Source organism: Ochlerotatus camptorhynchus, unplaced genomic scaffold (assembly GCF_037179485.1).
Source record: "Ochlerotatus camptorhynchus isolate MF236.1 unplaced genomic scaffold, CSIRO-AGI_Acam_v1.1 ptg000178l, whole genome shotgun sequence".
NCBI classification, from domain to species: domain Eukaryota; kingdom Metazoa; phylum Arthropoda; class Insecta; order Diptera; family Culicidae; genus Ochlerotatus; species Ochlerotatus camptorhynchus.
The window spans coordinates 1851454-1874943 of NW_027040668.1; the positions used below are offsets into that span (position 1 = coordinate 1851454).

The 23490-nt window shown below is 39.0% G+C and overlaps 1 protein-coding gene across 1 annotated transcript in view; it reads left to right on the forward strand.

Moving 5' to 3' along the window:
* Positions 1 to 23490, forward strand: part of dve (SATB1_N and homeodomain domain-containing protein dve) — an 897131-nt gene that overhangs the window by 26106 nt on the left and 847535 nt on the right. The gene's annotated exons all lie outside the window — the stretch shown is intronic.

The following is a 23490-nucleotide window of genomic DNA, read 5'->3' on the forward strand; positions in this document are numbered from 1 at the left end:
GTAAAATGTTAGACTGCTTAGGCTGAGTGTGAAAGCAATGCACTGTTCAATCCATTGCTCTGTCCATACCGTTTATACCAAATGGTAAAGAACGAGGCAATGAAAGAGCCAACAAAAACATTCAGTCACTCACGAACAGACAACTCTCACCGCTTGCCTTTGCTCACACAGCATGTGATTGAGGATTTTTTCCATAGAAAATGTACGCTTAGTCATTCAAAACAAGGATTGGGTACCATCACGGAAGAATAAACGTGCTGACTGAGCTACTGACTAAGTGCTCAGCTGTCAGTGACCCATATACTTCTCAATCATTCAGACTCTTCAGACAGATGGCAGTTCATATTCATATGAAAATGACTCCTTGAACCTGACTGTTTTGCGCACTGCTAAGTAGTCAGAGAGTTAGCGGCGCCGGTGGTGTAGTGGTAAGCGTGATTGCCTCTCACCCCAAAAGGCCTGGGATTTTCTGAGACATAAAATCTCTGGTCGTTGGTCCGCGGTCCATGAGTTGATGGGTCAATAGGTAGGGTCCAGGTGTGAGAGCTGTCGGTAGCATTGGTACTCAGTATGTAAAACAAAATTGACGGGGAAAAAAATGGAGTCAGAGAGAATCATCTGGGCTCCCGGAGCGATCTTCGCTGGTCTACAGGAATGACCTGACTCCTCATGCTCTCCAACTTCCTTCCTTTAGACGTCACGTTATGTATGTATACTTTCGCTCTGTACGTGAGTCGACCTAATCTGCCCTTATTGTTGGTGGTATGTGTCGTGTATGAGAAGTCCGGTACGTACAGCTTGCTTTGGTTAGGTGGGTTACCTTCCGTCCGACCGTTGAGTTGTCGGGATCGTCATCCAACGAACGATGAGCACCGATACGATGTCGGATTTACCCAGGACAGACTCTCCGTCACACCGTTGAATCGCCGGTAGCATAATCCAACGAGCGATGACGTAGATTGGCGATCCTTTGCCACGCTACGAAGTGTTTGCCCGAGAATCCTATACGGTTTTCCACCTTGCGAAACCACCGGTGACCACGGAGAGGAGCTTGAAAGTGTTGATCTAGACTGGTATTGAACATTTATTCCTCTAAACGTGAGCCTATGCGATGACTTGCTGTGGTGGACTTTCCTTAACAGAACACTCGCGACTTCTGACAGCCACGTGATGACGGGTGGCGCTCACGAGGCCGAACTTCGTTTCGATGACCACGCTCACGATTGTTTCCATAACGGTACGCAACCGTGAGACGAAGGATACCACCAGTGGATGGCCCTCAGTCTGATCCGTAGCACTTCGCTAACCAACGGACTTGGCTCCGAGTGCCATTCGAGGTTAGTTCTCGCTAGCCCTCGTATGAAGATCTCCTCGAGATCTCCCAACAAATTTCGTGATTACGGGTGCCGACTTTGAATGAAATTATGTTAGCACCGACACGCAATATCCGCGAATTTCCACCAAATTACCTCACGCAAACTTTTTTTTTTATATATTCGTATTTTTAAATACTTGGCTTCAATTTCACTTTCGATAACATAGCTTCTGATTCACAAAATAAATCTTCCTTTAAAAGCTCAACTGATATGTTTTGCGATCTAAACGGGAAAGATCGAATAGAGATTTTTTCGTACAGAGAAGCCTTATTCCTTCAACCTCCACTTAAGTTCCGTTTTTCCGGTCTTGATTTTCAAATTCATTTTAATATTTTTTTTGTACCCTGACCAACGAAAAATAAAAACCTTTTCGATGATTGTCATGTTCACCCTCTTTTGACACCTACTGATTCGAGCACTGTAATACCATAGAGGTAACTCTAAGACCACTGGGTCCCGAAGAAAATCATTATTATTTTTGGCTCACTCAGTACCAGAACAACGATCCCAAGCAGTCCCAAGCTATTTCACTCACCCCTGCATGTTCTGCATGAATCCACAAAATCCACAGCGAATCAAAACAAACATAGTGTAATAATAGAATTTCAACTAGAATGGGGTACGCCATAGAAGTACTTGGGACCAATAGGCTACTCAAGCAGTGAATCAATTTAAAATCGTTAGTTTCCACCCCCTGGTAATACTGCTTCGAAGGCACAGAAACTGTATTATATACATCTGAATAGGGTTTTCAATGAAACTTGGACCAAAAGTTCGTTTCACAGCATCAATAAGATGTACCTACTATTGCTTGTGGCAACATCTGTCGGAAATTACGCATAATCTGCTTTCCGTTACTTGTTTACAAAGGACAGTGCAGTCAATAATCCTAGAAATCCCTTGCAGAGACTTCAAAATAGAGTACCTAAAACTTCAAAACATGTCTGATTCACACATGCATTAAGATTCACATCCAAAGTCCCTTCTTTTTTGCTATCTCTCCACAAAAAATATTTTCTTAACCCTGCTTTTAACAGGATCTCCGCCGTTTGTATGAATGGGACGGGGCTTCGAAAGCATTTTTTGAGCTGAGTATGCAAAAAAGGAGGGACATTGGATTTTATTCTAAGTACCGTAAAATGGAGTAACATTGATAGTTTTTTTTTTAAAGAATATTCTAAATAGTTTTTATTTTATATTTTTCCTTTGGTTTTTTTTCCGTCGATCTTGTTTTTCGTGCTGAGCACCAATGCTATCGACGTCAGCGAGGCAACTCCCACACCTTGACTCTACCTATCGACCCGTCAACTCATGAACCGGGGACCAACGGCTTTACTTCCCTTCCGAAGGAAGGCGTGATCAGAGATGTTATGCCTCAGAACATCCCGGCGGCGCCGACTGGGATTGAACCCAGGCCTGCTAGGGGGAGAGGTAATCACGCTTACCAATACACCATCGGCGCCGCTGAATAATTTTTACTGCAATGCATGTTTTTCAAATTTTATATTTTTAAAACAAGTACTGAGGATCCAAGAGTCAATTCGTTAATAATATGTTTAACGGAAATTTAAGCATTAGCACTATTTTTTTTAGTTTTGCAACCAAACTTCAGTTTTTTGATTTGGGTTACTTTGATAATGCTCGATAAATGTAGAAAAAATTGGGTGAAACTCATACAATTTAGTTCTTTAAATATGAAACTTTGAATGAATAAATAATCAGAAAACACCATAAGCAATAAAAATACAACATTGAATTCGTGATGGCTATATCGGAGATACATTTCATAAGTGATGGTATGAATGTTTTTCTGAGTATGAGTATGAGTATGATTGACCGCCCACGGTTGCTACTCTGTTATTGCCAGACCAGCTGTAATTACACAGAGAACCACTAGACGATGCTTGGGACTAGCAATCATCCTCAATGTGTAAAAACTGGTGATCTCAAACTAGGCAATACCAGCGCCGGCCGCGCCCGAACACAGATCAAGAAAGAAATGGGTAGGAATGTGTTGACGTGACACTCGCTTTGATGGAAGCCGAGAACACCTCTGTACTTCCACGAGGAATCACTATGACATTGGGTAATAGGGTTGGGTTTGCAGCAGGGTTTGTTTTGGTAAACGATAAACTGAATTGATGTCCTAACGATCATATAACGCGAAGGAGATTGGGATTAAACCCACGATCTTCTGCTCAGTAAGCAAAAACGTTTGACACTAGGCAGACGAGCTCCTTTTTAATCACCGAGTTGCTGTTATGTTATGCTGTTGTAGTCATGTTAACAAATAAAACGATTGACGAATCTTGAATGTGGATGGGCTTGAGATTAGACTCATGATGTTCTGCTTAGTAAGCAAAACCGGTTGCCCTAAGGCCACCGAGCCCCTCATATCACATTAAAGCGTTATTCAAGTTTTCATAACTATTCAAACCCGGCACCGACGACAACGAAAAGTTTTACAAAATACACGATAAACAAGCGATGTTACCATACATTTTTAATACGAAAGGACTTGGAACCGCGTTTTTCTGCTCAGTAAGCAAGCCACTGCAACCGACGATCTTTGAAATCCTAAAACTAAAAGCTACGAAAGAGTACTTAGGCCTTCATTAAGATCCACTTTCACGCGACGTTCAATGTTTCGATTTTCTCTTTACGCATGGTTCAGGCAATCATAACAAGCTATGACCGAATGAAATTACGTTCTCGAATTTCACTTGGCATGTAATGAACAACAGAAATACGCGATAATTCATATTTTCAGCGGTTGATAGACTACGACGGCGATTACGACAGCGACTACGACGGCGCCTACGATAACGACAACAGCGAATTTGTAACTTACCATTTGTCTAAGATAAACACCTTTGCCCGGCACCTCCACTGGTTCTTCATGTCCACTATCTGTATTGCCATGGTCATCTGGAAGGAGAGTAGCATCTAGTGCTTTCCCCCGGAACCGTTCACGGCCACCAGCTACCGCTCGTCCAGTCTTGGGCGTATCCAGCGAGACATCCTTCAGCTTACTCACAATCTCCGACACTCAATGCAAATCGCAGGCACACTTACGCTAGCTACCAAAAAAACACACCCGTGCAAAGAAACGGATCCAATAAACGGCACTCTCGCGAAAGCACACCCGTCGTCGTCGAACAGCAAAAAAAAAGGAATCGGTGGGCAATTTTATGATACGGATTTCCACAATCAACCGGGAATGCACGAATTTCACCGCACCCAACTGCGAAACACGTTCAGAAGCACTTTTCGTACACTTTCGTTCGAAAACACCTAATTTTTTTTTTCAAAAATAGTTGCGATTGAACCAACATCATCACCGTGTAAATAAACTTAAATTTAAATTATCACTCGCGATGGACCGGGAGAAAAAATCAAACATCGCAGATAGCGTCAAATCTTCTGTTACTTGCAAACATGATTAATCATGTTTTCTTTCTCGATTCTAAAACTTCTCGGAAAGCGAGAAAACCACCACTCACACACGTATAACCGTCCGGGAGGCAGTGCCAGTGCCAGTGCTAATCCGGTAAATGCTGCCGAAAACTATGAAAGCGAATGCACGCACAAAACAGAGAACAAACTTAAAGCACAACCGTATCCAAAGGCGTTCGAAACTCGACTCTGATGGTATGAATGTTTTTCTAACAGGCGAAAAACACGAAAATTGTTTTTTAATATGTTTATAAAACATGTAACACATGCTATATAAAAACTACATACGATATCAACGCTACAATATGCTAATACGCCAATACGCGAAGTTACAATATGGAACCAATGTTTCTAATTTCGAAAAAACGCAGCGAGTAAATATAATCTTTACATAATAGGGGAAATGGCTCTAATGTTGGCCTGTGGATCAAAGATTGGTACAATCGCTAAAAATCTGCTATTTATCAATTTTATCTAGATTGGGACGATACTAATGGATATTTTTGGTCGATTTTGAAAATTTAGTCGATTGCTGAATTTATGTATTAGGGGCATTTAGGCCGACATTACACTCATTTATCCTACTATCAAAGTTACCCGCATTTTAAAAGAAACCTCGTTGTACGGTACATAAATAAGGGTACCAACAACCTTTTCAGTGCCAGGACCTCTATTCCAAATTCTGCGAGAAGGAAATCACAAATTCTAAATTCAGTCTGTATTTTCACCGTAAAAAAATGTTTTAAATCTGTATCTGGCTGACAAAACCTGTATAATTTCATTATTTATTTATTTTTTAGACCATAGCGTGGATCACTTTGTTCAATAGTTTTAATCTTGAAAAGTGATGTTGGCTTTCTAAATAATTAATTTAGTTAAAAGATATCGAAATCTTAAAATTTTGATTTTCTAAGTAATTAATATATTTTTTTCAAGTCAAGAAACGCACAAAAATCAAGTCCCAGTAGTGAGAGACAAATCTGCCAACATTTCTCTTAAATTTGATTTTTTGTTTGCCCAAGATTACGAAAATATTTAGGGGAATTTACGTATTCTCGGCAACCTAAGCAGCGACCTTCTTTCTATAGCCTTTTTCTCTAAGGAACGCACACATATGCAGTATTGATTTGTTTACAATCTTTTGCTGCCAGCTGCTCTAACAATTTCAGTCGAAAGAATTGTCAAAAACTGTTTTGAAACGCTTTTACAAAGCTCCAATCTTCTCTAGTGAGAGCGAGTATTGTCGGCAACCAGTTTTTCTTCGGCAACCGTTCCATTTGAACTGCATGTAAATCTGCTGTTCTATTATCGGCAACTCGAAATCAGCTACAATTTGTAGTGCGTGTGTTTCATTTCAAGAAAACCTTGCTAGATTGCTTTTTCTCAGTGGTAAAAATATAGTCAAATTGAAGCTGAAAGCATAAAGAATCGTTTGCATGCATTCAGCGAAGTGTTTTCGTAAGAAAATCCAGTGAAAATAGTGTTTCAATTTGGGTTGCCGAAAATAGTCTGGCATGCCGAAGCCGTCATTTCCCCTATCTGATCATTTGGTTTTTTTTAAACCCGTTCGTTTAATTTTAATGTTTGATCTTCCATTTTCTCAAATTCAAACGATTTTAATGATTTCAACTTTATGTAGGCATTTGGCAGATTAAAAGGATATTAAATTCGCTTGTTATTACTCGAGCCTATATACCTAAATGTACTCAGTATTTGCTGTTAGTAAGAACCGGAAAAACACTTTGGAATAGTTCCACCTGAATTTTTGAATCATAAAACTTCTATTTGAAAGTTTATATTATACTAAATTAAATTCAGATTATTTCGATTAACGGATTTTTTCCTGGTCACAGGGTAGTTCATCTAAACTCAAGAAAAAATTGCTAACAAGACTTAATGGCCCCGCGTTCGGAAATGCCAGAGCCCCCACCAGTGGTAAAAACGGCCCTGCTGTTAATCGCTATCATGGGACATTTAGGTGCACTCTTGTGTGTAAGCGATAACCGATACAAGCAGCTCGCTAAATGTGTTTCCCTGGATAGTTTGCTTGGGGTAATGCAATCATGCAATCGGTCAACGATTTGAGATTATCAAGTGGCTCAGTTTAGTAGGTTCAAGTTGGTTCGAGTGGATTGTGTCGTACATGCAGACTGTTGTGCACGGTGATAAAATTAAATTGAGTAACAAGCGTATAATGTATTCAGTTTGAAAATTGCGCTTTTACTCACCATTACAAGCCGTATTAGGGCCGCAAAATTAACCGCATCTCTCAAGGAAAATTAATTGCCAAAAATCATGCATTCCGCACAAAACCACCATGCAACGAGTAGCCATTAACGCAATATGTGTACCTCCCATATAGCCACCGTCTTTTCGGTAATAATCCAATTCCATTACCGTGGAGTCCTTTCCTCCAGCGTTCATGCCTACCATGCTCCCCGAATCGGATGCTGTTGGATGTGGTTTTAGCGGCAATGTTTCCGAGGTTTACACGTCGATTTATCCAAACGGAAGCCACACGCGTCCTACCACGAGCTTCGCTTCCAGCAGCATTATAACTTTATTCCTCGGGCAATAAATCTGCCTTCTGTGTCGATGAATTGTGGTTTAGAATTTATCACTTTTTGATTGGTTGGTTGGAAAGAAAATCAAAAGTCCTGAATCTCCCAGCAGCAGTGAGCGCGGCCATCTCGCCAAGGAACAAGTTCTGTAAAATATATGCACATTAGAAAGCATCCACATCATACCTATGCTGCATACACTTCCCAGAGCACAAGGTGATCATAAGTTTTGACGTGTTGTTTATGCGCGAAAGGAAACTTCTTCCTCAGAAAAGGGCATTCAAGAAGTTGAAGTGGTTTTCCATGTTTGAAAGTCGGGTTTTTATTTCCCTGTGAAAGCTGTCATAATTTTGCGGATCTTTTCCGCTCTGATGCTCCGAGTACCTCTGTACGATACACATCAAGTGTGAGTGTTTCTACCTGTTGGAATACTTCGAAAGATGTGAGATACTGAGGAAAACTCTTGGGTGAATCATTTTTTCCACTTAGCTCTGGAGATTGTAGGTTTGAAGGGTGGTTGAACTTTAAGCGAATGATTTTTATTATTTTTTATGTAATTTGTTTTGTAACGTAAGTAAATGCTTCAGCTAGTAGAAATTATGATATTTTCATATTTTGCGCTCAACCCTCAACCAAACGACCACAAGTTTTTTGAACAACCTTTTTCTGGAATTTAAACAATCTGGCATTTTTTTTTTTTTTTTTTTTTTTTAACTCTTTATTTGTTCCAAATTCAAAATAAATTACATTTCATTTTAACCTAGGTGCTCCAGTTACTGCAGTAACGTACCAGCCTTAATTGTTATGATATATATCTAAGTGTTTTTACATTGTTCATGTCTTGGCAATTCAGTATTTTAAACAGGTTTTTTAACCTGCATGTCAGTATAACAATTGATATCTTAAAACTAAAAACTAAAACTAAATCTTATCTAAGTATAAAGGGAATTAATCGTTGCAATTGAGGATTGCAACGATTTTTGCCTGAAATTATTAATTATTTTGTTGGACATTTGTGCTAAAGTCTCAACATTCGAAATTCTATGTACTTCGGTTGTACTGTACCAGGGAGGCAACTTCAAAATCATTTTCAGAATTTTGTTCTGAATCCTTTGAAGTGCTTTTTTCCTGGTAGTGCAGCAACTAGACCATATTGGCACAGCGTAAAGCATGGCCGGTCTAAAAACTTGTTTAAATATTAGAAGTTTATTCGTCAGGCAAAGTTTGGATTTCCTGTTTATAAGAGGATACAAACATTTTATATATTTGTTACATTTGGCTTGAATGCCCTCAATGTGATCTTTAAAAGTTAATTTTTGGTCAAGTATTAATCCAAGATATTTCACTTGGTTTGACCAGGAAATTGGAACTCCGTTCATAGTGACTATGTGACTACTACTAGGTTTCAAAAACGAAGCTCTAGGCTTATGTGGAAATATTATAAGTTGAGTTTTGGAAGCGTTGGGAGAAATCTTCCATTTTTGTAAATAAGAAGAGAAAATAACTAAACTTTTTTGCAGTCTGCTGCAAATAACACGAAGACTTCTTCCTTTAGCGGAAATGCCTGTGTCATCAGCGAACAAAGATTTGTGGCAACCCTGAGGCAAATCAGGGAGGTCCGAAGTGAAAATGTTATACAATATAGGCCCAAGAATGCTACCCTGAGGAACTCCTGCCCTAACAGGTAGTCGATTAGATTTGGAATTTTGATAATTTACTTGAAGAGTTCTGTCAGTTAAATAATTTTGAACTAATTTCATAATATAAAGTGGAAAATTAAACTTTTTCAATTTAGAAATCAAACCTTCATGCCAAACACTGTCGAATGCTTTTTCTATGTCTAGAAGAGCAACTCCAGTTGAGTGGCCTTCAGATTTGTTTGAACGAATTAAATTGGTAACTCTTAAGAGTTGATGCGTAGTTGAATGCCCATGGCGAAATCCAAACTGCTCATCTGCAAAAATTGAGTTCGTATTGATGTGAAGCATCATTCTATTCAAAATTATCTTTTCAAAAAGTTTACTTATTGAAGAAAGCAAACTTATTGGACGGTAGCTAGAAGCTTCAGCTGGATTTTTATCCGGCTTTAAAATTGGAACAACTTTTGCATTTTTCCATTTATCAGGAAAGTAAGCCAAATGGAAACATCTGTTAAATAATTTTACCAAGAAAGACAAGGTACTCTCTGGGAGTTTTTTGATGAGGATATAGAAAATTCCATCATCACCTGGAGCTTTCATATTTTGAAATTTTTTAGTTATAGACCTTACTTCGTCCAAATCAGTCCCCCAGGAATCATCAAAAATATTTTCCCGAGAGAAAATATTCAGAAAATCCCGAGCAACCTGATTCTCAATAGGACTAGTAAGACCCAAACTGAAATTATGGGAACTCTCGAATTGCTTAGCAAGTTTCTGAGCTTTTTCCAAATTTGTGATCAAAATTTTACCACCTTCTTTAAGCGCTGGAATTGGCTTTTGAGGTTTTTTCAAAATTTTTGTGAGTTTCCAAAAGGGTTTGGAACTCGGGTCTAATTTAGAAATATTATTTTCAAAAGTTTTGTTCCTCAGGGCAGAGAATCGCTTTTTAATTTGTTTTTGCAAATCCCGCCAGATAACTTTCATGGCAGGATCGCGTGTTCTTTGATATTGTCTCCTACGGACATTTTTAAGACGGATCAAGAGCTGAAGATCATCGTCTATTATAATTGAATCGAATTTAACCTCGCATTTTGGTACTGAGGCAGCTCTTGCTGCAACTATAGAAGTAGTCAGAGATTCAAGAGCATAATTAATTTCATCTTTGGTTTGCAAAGGAATGTTTGGATCGAAGTTATATTCCATAAATGTTCGATACTGCTCCCAATCAGCTCTATGGTAATTGAAAGTAGAGCTGTTGGGATTACAAATTATTTCTTGGGATATTTCAAAAGTTACTGGAAGGTGATCAGAACCGAAGTCAGCATGGGTAACCAGTTGGCTACAAAGTTGACATGAATCAGTTAAGACCAAATCAATAGTGGAGGGATTTCTTGCAGAAGAAAAGCATGTTGGGCTGTTTGGATATTGAATAGTGTAATAACCTGCAGAACAATCATCAAACAGAATATTACCATTGGAATTGCTTTGAGCATTATTCCATGAGCGGTGTTTTGCATTAAAATCACCAATAATGAAGAATTTAGACCTATGACGGGTAAGTTTCTGAAGGTCACCCTTGAGAAAATTCTTTTGCTGGCCTACGCATTGGAATGGCAAATAGGCAGCTATAAACGTAAGTTGTCCAAATTTTGTTTCAACAGAAACCCCCAAAGTTTCAAAAACTTTGGTTTCAAATGAAGAAAGAATTTTATGTTTGATTCGTCTATGAATAATGATGGCAACGCCACCACAGGGTCCATCAAGACGATCATTTCTATAAATCAAGTAATTTGCGTCCTTCTTAACCTTATGGTCAGGTTTAAGGAACGTTTCAGTTATAACGGCAATATGCACGTTATGAACTCTTAAAAAATTAAATAGCTCGTCTTCATTATCTTTAAGAGATCGAGCATTCCAATTTACAATATTTAATGCTTTAAAATCCATTACTGAATTTTAAAGTCATGACAATATTATTTGCAAATTTTACTCCAGTTTGAATAGCATCAAACATGGAGTTAGATTTAAGCATATCAGAAATCATGTCAATTAATGAATTCTGTAAAAATTCCATTTTGGGGGCAGTAATGCTTCCTAAGTCAAAATTGTCAAAATTTCCGTTAGAACGTTGGTTAGTATTTTGATTTCTACCCGCTGCAATAGCAGCATAGGTAGCTCCATTAACTCGCTGAACATTGTTAGCAGCGAGGGGAGTAGGTACAGATGAAACATTTGAAGCAGGGGAGATATTTGTACCTACGGGTACGAATGTAGAATTTGTTCCTCGCTGACCGTTGTTAACAGCAGAGGAATTTGTACCTGGTCGGAAACGTGGAGTGTTTCCTACCTGACGGCTAGAACGAGATTGTAGGATCGCTTTGCGAGTCTTACATTCCCAAAAATTGGATTTGTGGTTTTCACCACAATTTGAACATTTAAATTTCTTAGGATCTTCCTTCACAGGACAGTCGTCCTTTGCGTGAGAGGAATCACCACAATTCATGCATTTAGCTGGCATGTAGCAATTTTTAGTTCCATGACCCCATCCCTGGCACTTACGGCACTGGGTGAGGTTTTGGAAATTTCCTCCAGTCTTCCTGAAGTGTTCCCACTTCACTCGGACATGGAGCATAAGGCTAGCTTTTTCTAAGGCCTTAAGGTTGTTTAGTTCACTAGACTTGAAGTGAACTAAATAAAAATCATTAGAAATCCCGTTGCGCGAATCGCCAGGACGGGATTTCATTTTCATTTTGATTACTTGGAGTGGCACAACTCCAAGTAATTTTGCCAGTTCATCTTTGATCTGATCCAGGGATTCACCACTGGGCAGTCCTTTCATGACAACCTTGAACACACGTTCAGTTTTGGTGTCGTAAGTAAAAAAATTGTGCTTCTTCTCAGTAAGATACTTGAGAAGACATTTAAATCCGTCCAAGGTTTCAGCCAATACACGGCATTCACCCCGACGTCCAATTTGTAGTGAAAACTTAACTTTCACGAAATTCAAAAGTTCCATGCGAAGAGCATGGAAATCGGTAGTGGTTATCACAATAGGGGGAATCTTTTCCTTCTTGGCATTAAGCCGGGAAAGTTTACTAGAATTTTTCTTGGATGATGGATCATTCTCATCATCCGTGAGCAAATCAAATTGATTACTCAAATTAATTTCATCAGAAGGGGGGTCAAGAGTTTGCCCCTTTCTTTTGCGTTTAGGCGCCATGGCGGCAGTAAATTTTTATCCAAATCGACTTCCAAGCAGATTACTATAAGAATCTGAAGGATCGAAGAGGAATTTTCCAAATCGATATCCAAGAAGGATTACCTCGGGTAGGGTCCAAACAAGGATCGAAGAGGAATAAGAGTTGAACAAGGTAGAAAATTTTTTACAGGTTGAGCACTGAAAAGTGCTGTTTAAATTTGTTGTAGCTTTAGGTAGTAGTAACACTTCCTTCAGCAAAAAGCAAATAGATCCGCACGGCAAGAGAGCACGATGCGGACTGTGAACAATCTGGCATAATAATGATGATATAAAGGGTGATACGGTCAAAATTTGGTCAATATCAACTTGACGTATTTCTTTCAATTTTGCATTTAAAAAAAAAAAAAAAAAAAACCTGAACACCCCTCATTTTGAAGGTGTGTGTGTGTAGAATATTGCTCCTATTTTGATTTTGGAATTCACTCTTCAGTTGTCAAAATGCCGTCCAAGCAAGAAGAGCAGCGTATCAAAATTTTGCTCGCGCATCGCGAAAATCCGAGCTACTCGCACGCAAAGTTGGCAAAATCGCTAAAAGTTGCCAAATCAACCGTTACAAATGTATTTAAAGTGTTTGGGGAACGTTTGTCGACAGCCTGGAAGTCTGGATCGGGGGGAAATCGAAAACCGGAAGCCGCTGAGACGACAAAGAGAGTTGCCGGTAGTTTCAAGCGAAACCCTAACCTCTCTCTCCGAGATGCCGCAAATAAGCTGGGTGTATCGTCTACAACCGTGCATCGAGCCAAAAAACGAGGCGGACTATCGACTTACAAGAAGGTAGTGACTCCAAATCGCGATGATAAACAAAATACGACGGCCAAAGCGCGATCCCGGAGGCTGTACACGACGATGCTGACGAAGTTTGACTGCGTGGTAATGGACGACGAAACCTACGTCAAAGCCGACTACAAGCAGCTTCCGGGACAGGAGTTTTATACGGCAAAAGGAAGGGGAAAGGTAGCAGATGTTTTCAAGCACATGAAACTGTCAAAGTTCGCAAAGAAATATCTGGTTTGGCAAGCCATCTGTACCTGTGGCTTGAAAAGCAGCATTTTCATAGCTTCCGGGACTGTCAACCAAGAAATTTACGTGAAAGAGTGTTTGAATAAACGTCTGCTGCCTTTCCTGAAGAAACACGGTTGTTCCGTACTGTTTTGGCCGGATTTGGCATCTTGCCATTACGGTAAAAAGGCCATGGAGTGGTACGCCGCCAACAACGTGCAGGTGGTTCCCAAGGACAAGAACCCTCCCAACACGCCAGAGCTCCGCCCAATTGAGAAATACTGGGCTATTGTCAAGCGGAACCTAAAGAAGACCAAAAAAACTGCTAAGGGCGAGCAGCAGTTCAAGGCAAACTGGCTTTCTGCGGCGAAGAAGGTGGACAAGGTGGCTGTACAAAATCTGATGGCAGGGGTCAAGCGTAAGGCCCGGCAATTCGGATTTGGAAAAGTGGAAGCCTAACTGAATATTTTTCCTGAATTTTATACTAATTGAACTTGAAAAAGAAATTTAATTTGATTTTTTAAATAAACGATTTCACCGATTTACACGCGTTTTCCCTTGACCAAATTTTGACCGTATCACCCTTTAGTAGAAGTCTTCAACCCTGGAAGAGATTATAGTTGATTGATGTTGTCAAAGTTTGATTTATGATTAGTTTCATTTTGAAAAAAAATGGTGGGGTTGTGTACAAGACACGACCGCTGGGTTGACGTAGACTACGTTAAGCTGTGTAATGAAATTCTCGTGCATTTTTTCTAGATATTGGTTTCAAATACAGTAAAAGTAACCTATGATTTTGGTCCTATGTACATATTTTGGATTTCCTACTTATTAAAACTTGGTCCTGAACCTCATAAAAATGTGAATACATATTCTATTAATTTTGGTTCCTAAATTACAATCAGAGAGTAAGGCTTTCTTCAGCTGATTCATTATAGCGTCCAACAATGACCGTCATGATGGCTGATATTCCCTATCACTTCAAGATTTCTAGGACACAAATCTTGGATGGTTGTGACATCACTCATGAAATTGAAACTCCTTGTGTACTGGACTGCAACAAACGTGAAGTTCCAGTTTCTTTGTTATAAGTTTTGTGAGAGCTGATATCTGTACTCTTGAAATTTTTCTATGGTAATGAGATTGATCCTCAGCGATTCAACTTCAAAACGCTAAAAATAAATGCACACACAAAAATGGAGTGCACAATTTTGCATCAATGTTATGCAACATATCGTAGTTGATCGAGATGATATCAATTAGCCATGAATCCCTCCAATAAGTTCTCGGTACATCTTTTACAAACCGATCGAACAAATAAAAAAAAAATACTAAGGCTTTGTACCATTTGGAAAATTTTCACTTAGATTTGACGCTTCGAAAATAAATTAAGATGTTCGAAAATCCCTCTGCTGTACATCGGCCGATTTTCGAGAAAGCGTCTGGCATATTGATTCCTTGACTGTAAGAAATAAGTCTGGTGGAAGAGCAGGTTTATTTGAAAATTTTCCATCTGTCAAATTCAAGTAAACATTCACCAAATGGAACACAACCTTAATAACTTGAGCACAGAACCATTTCTTGTTGTGTTTGTCGTATTAGATGCTAGATAAGAACTTCTTTTATCGATATGTGTGCTGAAAATACCTGGGCCGAGTGGATTCAAGAAGAAATTCGACGAAGAGAATCTTGTCAGTGTTACTTAGGACCTAATGCAATGTTCAACTTGAATTAATCCGACCACTTTCCACAGAGATGGCGCTGTTCCGCTGGTAGGAAGTGATAAAAATCCCCGTTTAGAAATTGAGAGAAGTGGGAATAATTCACTTTCGGTGCACATTCAGTTAAAAAAAAGTGAACGACAATCTAAAGAAATTAGTCAGGGACTTTGCCGTTCACTTTTTTCCCGGAAATTATTGTTAAACAAGCTACAACTAAAATAAAACGATTTTTCCCCATACAGTGTTACCTGCGTTACTATACCAGTCCCCAGAGAGCCAACAAATTCAAATTTGAGAAAGAAAATTTGCTCTCACGACCTCAATCTCTCAACATGTATTTTGATGACACTCGATTTGTCATTTCCCTTTCACAGATTACAAAATAGAGTACCTGACACTACTAAACATGTCTGGTACCTCTGTATACGCATTTACTTTAACATTTTAATTCCCTCCTTTTTTACATATTCTCCGCAAACGATAGTTTCTGCCCCGCCCCATTCATAAAAATTGGCGGGAAATTTTGTGAGGGGTGAACTGTTTTGTGTGCAGAATGTGCTAAAGAGGAGGGACTTCGAATATGAATCTAAATGGATGTATAGAGGTACCAGACATATTTTGCACTGCAGTGTCCTTTGTGATAAATTAACGGAAAACAGATTGTGTGCAGTTTCCGAAACATGTCACTGCAAATAACAGCAGTGACATCTGATGGACGGTACCTCTATTTATGCTAAGAGAAAGGCATTGCAAGTCCCTCCTACTTGAAGAATTATACAAAAAACTGGGGTTGTATAAACCGTTCTTTAGCATAATTTTCCAAGTAAGAGGGACGTTCATAGCTAATCTAAAAGCATAAATAGAGGTACCGTCTGATAATTTTAGTGCTTGGTACAGAAAAGTGTAATCTGTGTAGGAAAATCCTTTTTATCACTACGGAAACACCCCGTTCCCGTTTTTTTATGCAAGATAATGAATGTGCGTTTACAAAACGCACGAAATCTTAAAAAAATCATATTAAGAATTTTTGACGTAGGACTACGTCTTTGATTTCTATATGGGGGTACACTTTGTGAAAACCGAAAATGGAACATGTAACAAATTAAGAAAGATTTTGAACGTTAATAACTCAGCTACCCCTGGTCCAATTTCAATAATTTTATCACCAATCGATCAGAAATATGGCTACGCATTGACAACAATGCTTCTGAATGTTGATTTTCAACAAGAAACTATTGAAAAACTGGTAAATGTTCAGCATTGTCCAAAAGCGTCGAATTAACTAACAAATCCACCAATTCCCTACATGCATATGCTGCTTCCCCAGCACAGTCGTCAGAGAGTAGTAAGTAGACGAAACAAGTCAAAGTGGCATTCGCCTCCGATCCTCGGGCGCGTGCGAATAGAGAGGATGGAATTGCGTAATATTTTACACACTCATCGCCATGTTCAGAACCAAACGCAAATTCTTCGAGATAACCACCATCCGTCGTCTGGCTCGCCGTGGCGGTGTCTGACGTATCTCCGGTTTGATTTACGAGGTGTGCTGTAGGTGTTCTTGAAAAATGAGATCTGTGATGCTGTCACCTACACTAACCACGCCAAGCGTAAGCGGCCATGGATGTCATCTACGTTTTTGAAGTGACAGAGACGCACTCTGTTTGGTTTCAGAGGTTAAATCATCACCAACATTGGAAACAAAACGGCTCTTTTCAGGGCCACCAAGCTTATTATAGTAAAGAGTAGGAATAGAATTCATCTGCCTGTTTGCCCATATTCAGAACCACCGACCACACAAAATGCTCATGTGATCAAACTGGAAGCAGGGATACAAATTGTTTTGATCAACCTTGATCAACTTTGAATCGCCACGGCCGGATATTTTCGATGGAAGAAGCAACAATCTAGCATCTAATTCGACGAAGACGGCAGGAAACATTTCTGGATCAACAATAGAATAGGGCCCATCAGCATTTGTAAACAAACCGTTCCAAAGCCTCACAAATCGAAGGCCGCTCACACAAACCAACACCAACATCTTGTAGGTAGAAGTTTCCCCTATCCGATGATGGTGTTGGTTTGTGTGGGTGGCCTTCGCTTTGTGAGTAAAGGGCTTTGGAACGGTTTGTTTACAAATGCTGATGAGCTCTTTTCTATTGTTGATCCAGATTTGTGAAGCCGAGTTATTTACGAAAGAGAGTGTCGATGAAGAGAATCGATCAATGTAGATAGGACCTATTGAAAAGTGACGCGAGATTTATTTTCCGTACTGAGCTCCAATGCTACCGACGCCAGGGAGGCAGCTCCCAGAGATGTTATGCCTTAGAACATGCCGTTGGCGCCGACTGAGATTGGACCCAGGCCTGCTGGGGTGAGAGGTAATCACGCTAACCACCGGCGCCGATATCTATCACGGCGAATGAGAACGACCCAAATTTGAGTTTAGTTATCTCAGAAATAAGTGCAGGAACTCATCGATGAGTAAATATTCCTCATGTTTTCCCAGGTTTTTCCAGGATTTTCCAGGGAAAAATTCCCGAATTTGAGAAAAGTAAAGATTGGATTCACTCATTCTATTGGTACTACTCCGAGACTGAATAAAATTTTCGTCAATTTCCTCATTTTCTGGCAGATTTTTTAGGTTTTCCGCAGGAAGTTATGAGACAAATTTACTCATCGCTGAGTTCCTACTATTTTGGCGATTATGAGTGAACTAAACTCAGATTTGGGTCGTTCTCATTCACCGTGTACGCAAAAAGAAAATAGCCAGTGTCGCTACTTGATAGCAAACTACTCATAATGGGAGGAGTATTTGTAGCTTTTATAACACTTGGTTGCACATCATTCTGCTTCAACCTAAAAAGATATAAAGCAGCGCTGCTGTCTGGTATCAGCTCATTTTCGCTTCGGACGGCGTGGTCAGCAATAGTAGCAGTAGATCGTGGCAAAGGAGGTGCCAATCGTCATCGAAAATTCTTCGAGATAACCACCATCCGTCGTCTGGCTCGCCGTGGCAGTGTCTGACGTATCTCCGGTCTGATCTACGAGGTGTGCTGAAGGTGTTCGTGTAAAATGAGGTCCGTGATGCTGTCACCTACACTAAACACGCCAAGCGTAAGTGGCCATGGATGTCCTCTTCAATAAAACGGCCCTTTTCAGGACCATCAAGCTTACATCAGTAAAGAGTTGGAATAGAATTTATCTATGCTTGTTTGTCCATATTCAGAACCACAAGCCCCCAACGACCACACAAACTTGGAAGCAGGGGTGCAAGTGATTTTGATTGATTCAGGGTGGCCAGAAAACCGGGAAATCCGGGAAATATCCGGGAATTTGGAAAGTAACCAGGAAAAACCCGTGAATTCTGCAAGAGAACCGGGAAAATAAATTAACAATATCATAGGAACAAATTTTTACATCAGAATTTCAGAACAAACCATTAAAACAGAGTGATCCTTTAGCAAATGAATGTCTTGCTCCATTTATTGCATCATTTTCTTCAGTATACCGTCTTATTGTTTTTAGAATTTAACCACTCAGCAATATTGCAAATTGATTTTTGTCGTTTCAATTTCAGATGTAAAGTGCATGGTCCTCTAAAGAAAATATTGAAGATGCTGGAGTTTGGAAACAAATATTTGGAAAAACCGAAACTGAATTATTCTTTTCCGGGTTTTAATTTTTCGTTGTTCAAAATTCTCATGATGAATTCCAGAATGAACTTGGAATTCTGCTGAATTATCTTGAAATTGTTCTGAAATAAACCAGAAAACACTCCGCGTAATAATTACCGTTGAATTCTTTTAGGAATTTTCTTCCAACCCCTTCTAAGAATTTATTGGAATCCTTCATATAATTCCCGTTCCCGCCTATCTGGAGACTTTGGTTCCTTTAAAAATCTTTTCAAACATTCCTTTTAACTCTATTCAAAACAAAAAAAACTTTCGAAAATAAATTTATAAACCCCTTGGAGTATTTTAAAGAATTTCTTTCTAATTATCAGCAAATTTTTTGGAATCAAGTTTGTTTGGGTTATGTGATGAATCATTCGCACTAGGGTTGAAATTATTGCCAGAACATTTTAAGAACTCTGTTTCTTGTTGAATTCCGATCGTAATTCTCTTGGAATTCTTCTTAAAATTCATCTGCCATGTTCCTCACGATGCCCATACAAATCTCATCAGAACCACGTAGGAATTTTCTGCAATGTTTTATTTTTATTTTCACAATTCTTTTTTAAATCTACTAAAATTACCTAACAGTTTAATTTAGAACTTGCATTCTTCTCCAAAGAAATCCTTCCAAATTCATCTAACAATTTCTATGGATTTCATGTAAGAATAATTCTGGAAATCTGCTCTTCTCCATCGAAAACTGTGTGGGAATCCTTCTCAATATTTGTTTTTAATCAATACTTTGAATTATTTTAAATTTTACTTAAAATTCCAGGGTTTGTCCGCCAGATTCTACAGATTGCTATGTAATTTGTTATTACCTTTAAAATGCTTCCAAGTCTCAGAGCGTGACAATTATGACTCCACGACTCATAAGTATGATGTTTTTTTTTTTAAATCTGTGATCTTGAAAAAAATTCAAAACTTCACATTTTAATTATTGTTTCTCCAAATCTTGCATCACGAAGCATGTTATTAATCACAAATTTTGAAGAAAAGTTCTAGTTTCAGACTCTACACAAATTTCAAAGCTCCAGAATCTTGGGAATCTTCTTAAATCACATTTTTTTTATCCTATCAGTAAATTTTGTTTTTTTTTTTTTTTGCATATTAACAACCGGGAATTTTTAAGATTTGAACCGGGAAAACCGGGAAAAACCCGGGATTTTCAAAATGAAAATTCACTGGCCACCCTGTTGATTCTCGTAATCAACTTTCTTTTTGAAAAAGATTACTACAAATTTGGATCGCCTACAATTCAAAACCGGAAAGAGTTGAGATAATAGATATTTCAGGCATAACATTTGATAACGGCACAAAAGCATTTGTAAACAAACCATCTTAGGCCCTTTACACGCGAACCAAAGTACGCCCACGCAAACCAACAACATCATCGCATAGGGGCAACTATCACCTTTCCGTTAGTGGTATTGGTTTGCGTGGGCGTACTTTAGTTCACGTGTAAAGGGCCTTAGAATGTTTGTTTACAAATGCTTTTGTTCCGTTATCAAATGTTATGCCTGATTTGATCAATTTAAAGAACTTAATGCTCTTCACATTTATTCCGTCCACTAGCGGTCCTACGTCAAGCTTCCGTTTGTGCCCCTAGGCACAGACCCTTCTACTTTTTTTAATTCAATCAATAGATTAAAGATGTACCGTGAATTATATGGAGGGATTTCAAGCTAAAATGTTCTGAACGCGAAATATTGACTATCAATAACGAAATTTCGCATAAATGTCCAACCCATTTCGAGTGATGTGTGCTGCTGTCTTTCAGTGTTGCCCAATGATTAGGGAAATTTCATAAATTACGTAGTAGTTGAGGGAGGAGAGGGGTTTCAGAAGTTGCGACCGGCCATGTATTAGGTGTATTGCAAAACACGCTCCGAGGAGGAAGGAGGGTTAATTGGTCAAAAATATACGTAATTTATGGATGGCCCTCATTTTACTTCCAAGGCTGTGTCGCAATGAGTGAGTTGAATTTAACTCGTGGTTAAAAGTGACAGATGAGCTATCGATAACTCTGCTATACGAGCGTGGTTATTTCAGACCGACTAGAAGTTAAATTTTGTTAACCGTGGCTGAGTTCTGTTCGAAAACTGATCAATTTCCGGCATTTTCGAACATTGAAAATAACTTGCGGAATGTCACGTTTAACCACGAGTTAAATTTAACTCGGCAATTGGTACACAGCCCAAGAAGTATTTCTCAATAACTTTTTCGAAGGAACGTATCAGCTTTTGTAAACAACGCATTTAATCGTCGATTTGGCGTAACTGGTAGCTCGCCCACGCATGCTAGTACTGCCATCAGATAGGGGAAAATTTTCCCAACCTGTTAGCGGTGTTAGTATGTGGGGCGAGATATTAGTTATGCCAAACCGACGATAAAATGCGTTGTTTACAAAAGCTGATATGTCCTTCCGAAAAGAAATCGAGATTTGTAGTTATCATTCAGACAAGGAGCGCTTGCGCCATCGATGCGACGCCGCTACAAGCAGCCAATGATCTCAACGGGAACGACGAGTAAGTTCGAGGTGCAAAACTCGAACTCTGCGCACTTGACAGGAACCGCCTTCCTACTGCTTTTGCTGTAGCTGCTGCTACTGCTGCTGCTGCTGCTGCTACCTGTTTAGACACCGTCACAAGCGCTGTTTTATAACTTTTCTGATTCAAGCAGCACGATGTGCAACCAAATTGTACTTGATTATGAGGACTGGGTTTGGGGAGAACGAATATTTCATGAAAACAGGGATAATATTATAACTTTTTATTTGTCCATTTTTAAAACAATTTTTTTTTTATGAAAAAATGAAAAAAAGTTTATTGCAACAGCTTACGAAAGGTAATTCCTATCGATTGGTGTTTTTGGATTTTAATTTCATCTATAAATGACAAAGCTTATAGGGTTCAAAAAATTACACCTTTTCGTGACGGTCGCAATTTTAGATTTTCGATTTACCCCCAGTACCTTCTACGTCAAAATCCTGACCCCCTGAACAAATTTTTCGAAGACAGTAACTTTCTTGCTGGTCAGGATTTTGAGAGGGTAGTGAAAAAATTCTGTGCTGCCCATCAACGAAAAGATTTTCACTTCCTGAACAACTTTGCCCAAAACATTTACTTTCTATCTGCAAGAATTTTAAACTTATACTAGCGCTACGTAGTGAGAAAATTCCGAAGTATTGTTCACCAGAAAAAGGTTATGATCTACTGAACAACTTCGGCGAAGACAGCAACTTTCTGACTGGTCAGGATCTCGATATATTTCATGTTTTAACCAATTAAGTCAAATCCCACGTGGTCAAATCCGTTTACGAGGTTCCCATTAACATTTTTCCTAGTATCCGCATTCTTTGAGAGTTTACTGTAATCAAAATTTAGCTTTTTTTAGTTTTAAACATTTTTTTAAGGGATGCATATTGTTTCAGATCGATTGGTAGCTCATCAGTAAAACTCACACTGTTGTACAAAGAACAACGCGCGAGTGCTTGTGTTATAAAAGTTGGCGTGAATAACGAAAGGTAAATAGAAAACGGTGAAATTGCTTAGGGTATTCATTTCACCCCAGTTCCCTTACGCTCTTTTATAACATCGCTATCGGATCGTCTCTCTCTCTATCTCTCTCTGTTCTCTCGATAGTCATACCTTAACAAAAATGTTATGGTTAATTTGCTTAAAGACGTGTTCGAGGTATCATCCAAACCAGTTGTGGAATAGTTCAATCATTCATTCATATATGCTATTTTTTATAAGGGCAGCAAGCAAGCACGCGATTGGTTGATTGCGGCCAAAAAGTTTGAACAATTCGCGCGTCACTTTTCAAATAGACCATTGATCAAATCTCTATTTCGTAATTAACTTTTCATATTAGATGTTAGTTTGTTGCTTCTTGCGTGTCGAAAATATAAGGAAGAATTTTCATACGGCCGTGGCGATCCAAAGAGAAAATCGATGAAGAGAATCGATCCAAAAAGTCAATGAACTACCAAAATGTCTACGCCAAACAAATTTTATATCAAATCAGAATCAAATAGAATGACAAGAAATGAACTCCATCCATAAACGGTCAAATTGTAAGCGTTTAAAACCTAACACTATATCGTCACACAAGTTTTTTAATGTATTCCACAAAGACGTAGTACTACGTCAAAACATTGTCCAACAGTGATCATAAACATTTGCTAGAAGAAGAATTGGTTCATGAACAAACATCAAAACAATTTTCAAACGTTGATTATAAAGAACTAACTCTGTGTTATCAAATTGAAATCATTACAGAACCTAATACACATGTCGGTGATAGTTGATAAACAAGTCCCATTCCACTTTCACTGTAGTAAATTCCCTCTATTGACCATGAACCACCAGGCTGGGGGGCACGCTGAAAATGATGGCCAGTTATGATCGAATTCGACTATACTTGGACGACTCTGGCCAATTCGATTGCCTCCCTGTCATCACCTCATATGATAGAGACGACAACGCATGCCATTTCGGTTCGTTCCGATGGAGGTGCATTTCCGTCCCCAAAGTCCCAAAAGTAATCCAATTAGGAAGTACTTTCAATTAGCACTGGCGATGAATTCTGTAGATTTGATTGCCCTTCGAAATTGCAGCCAAGCTGCCAGCTCCATGTGGAAGGCAAGTTTCCGCTATTTATTTACACTTGGCAAGACACATAACTGCTGCAGCCGTACCCCAAATTGCTACTTCTCATAAATTGGATAATCGAATCATCACATCGTCATCGTCGTCGTCGTTGTCGTCGTTTAGTCGGTGGGTATATAGTAACAACACCG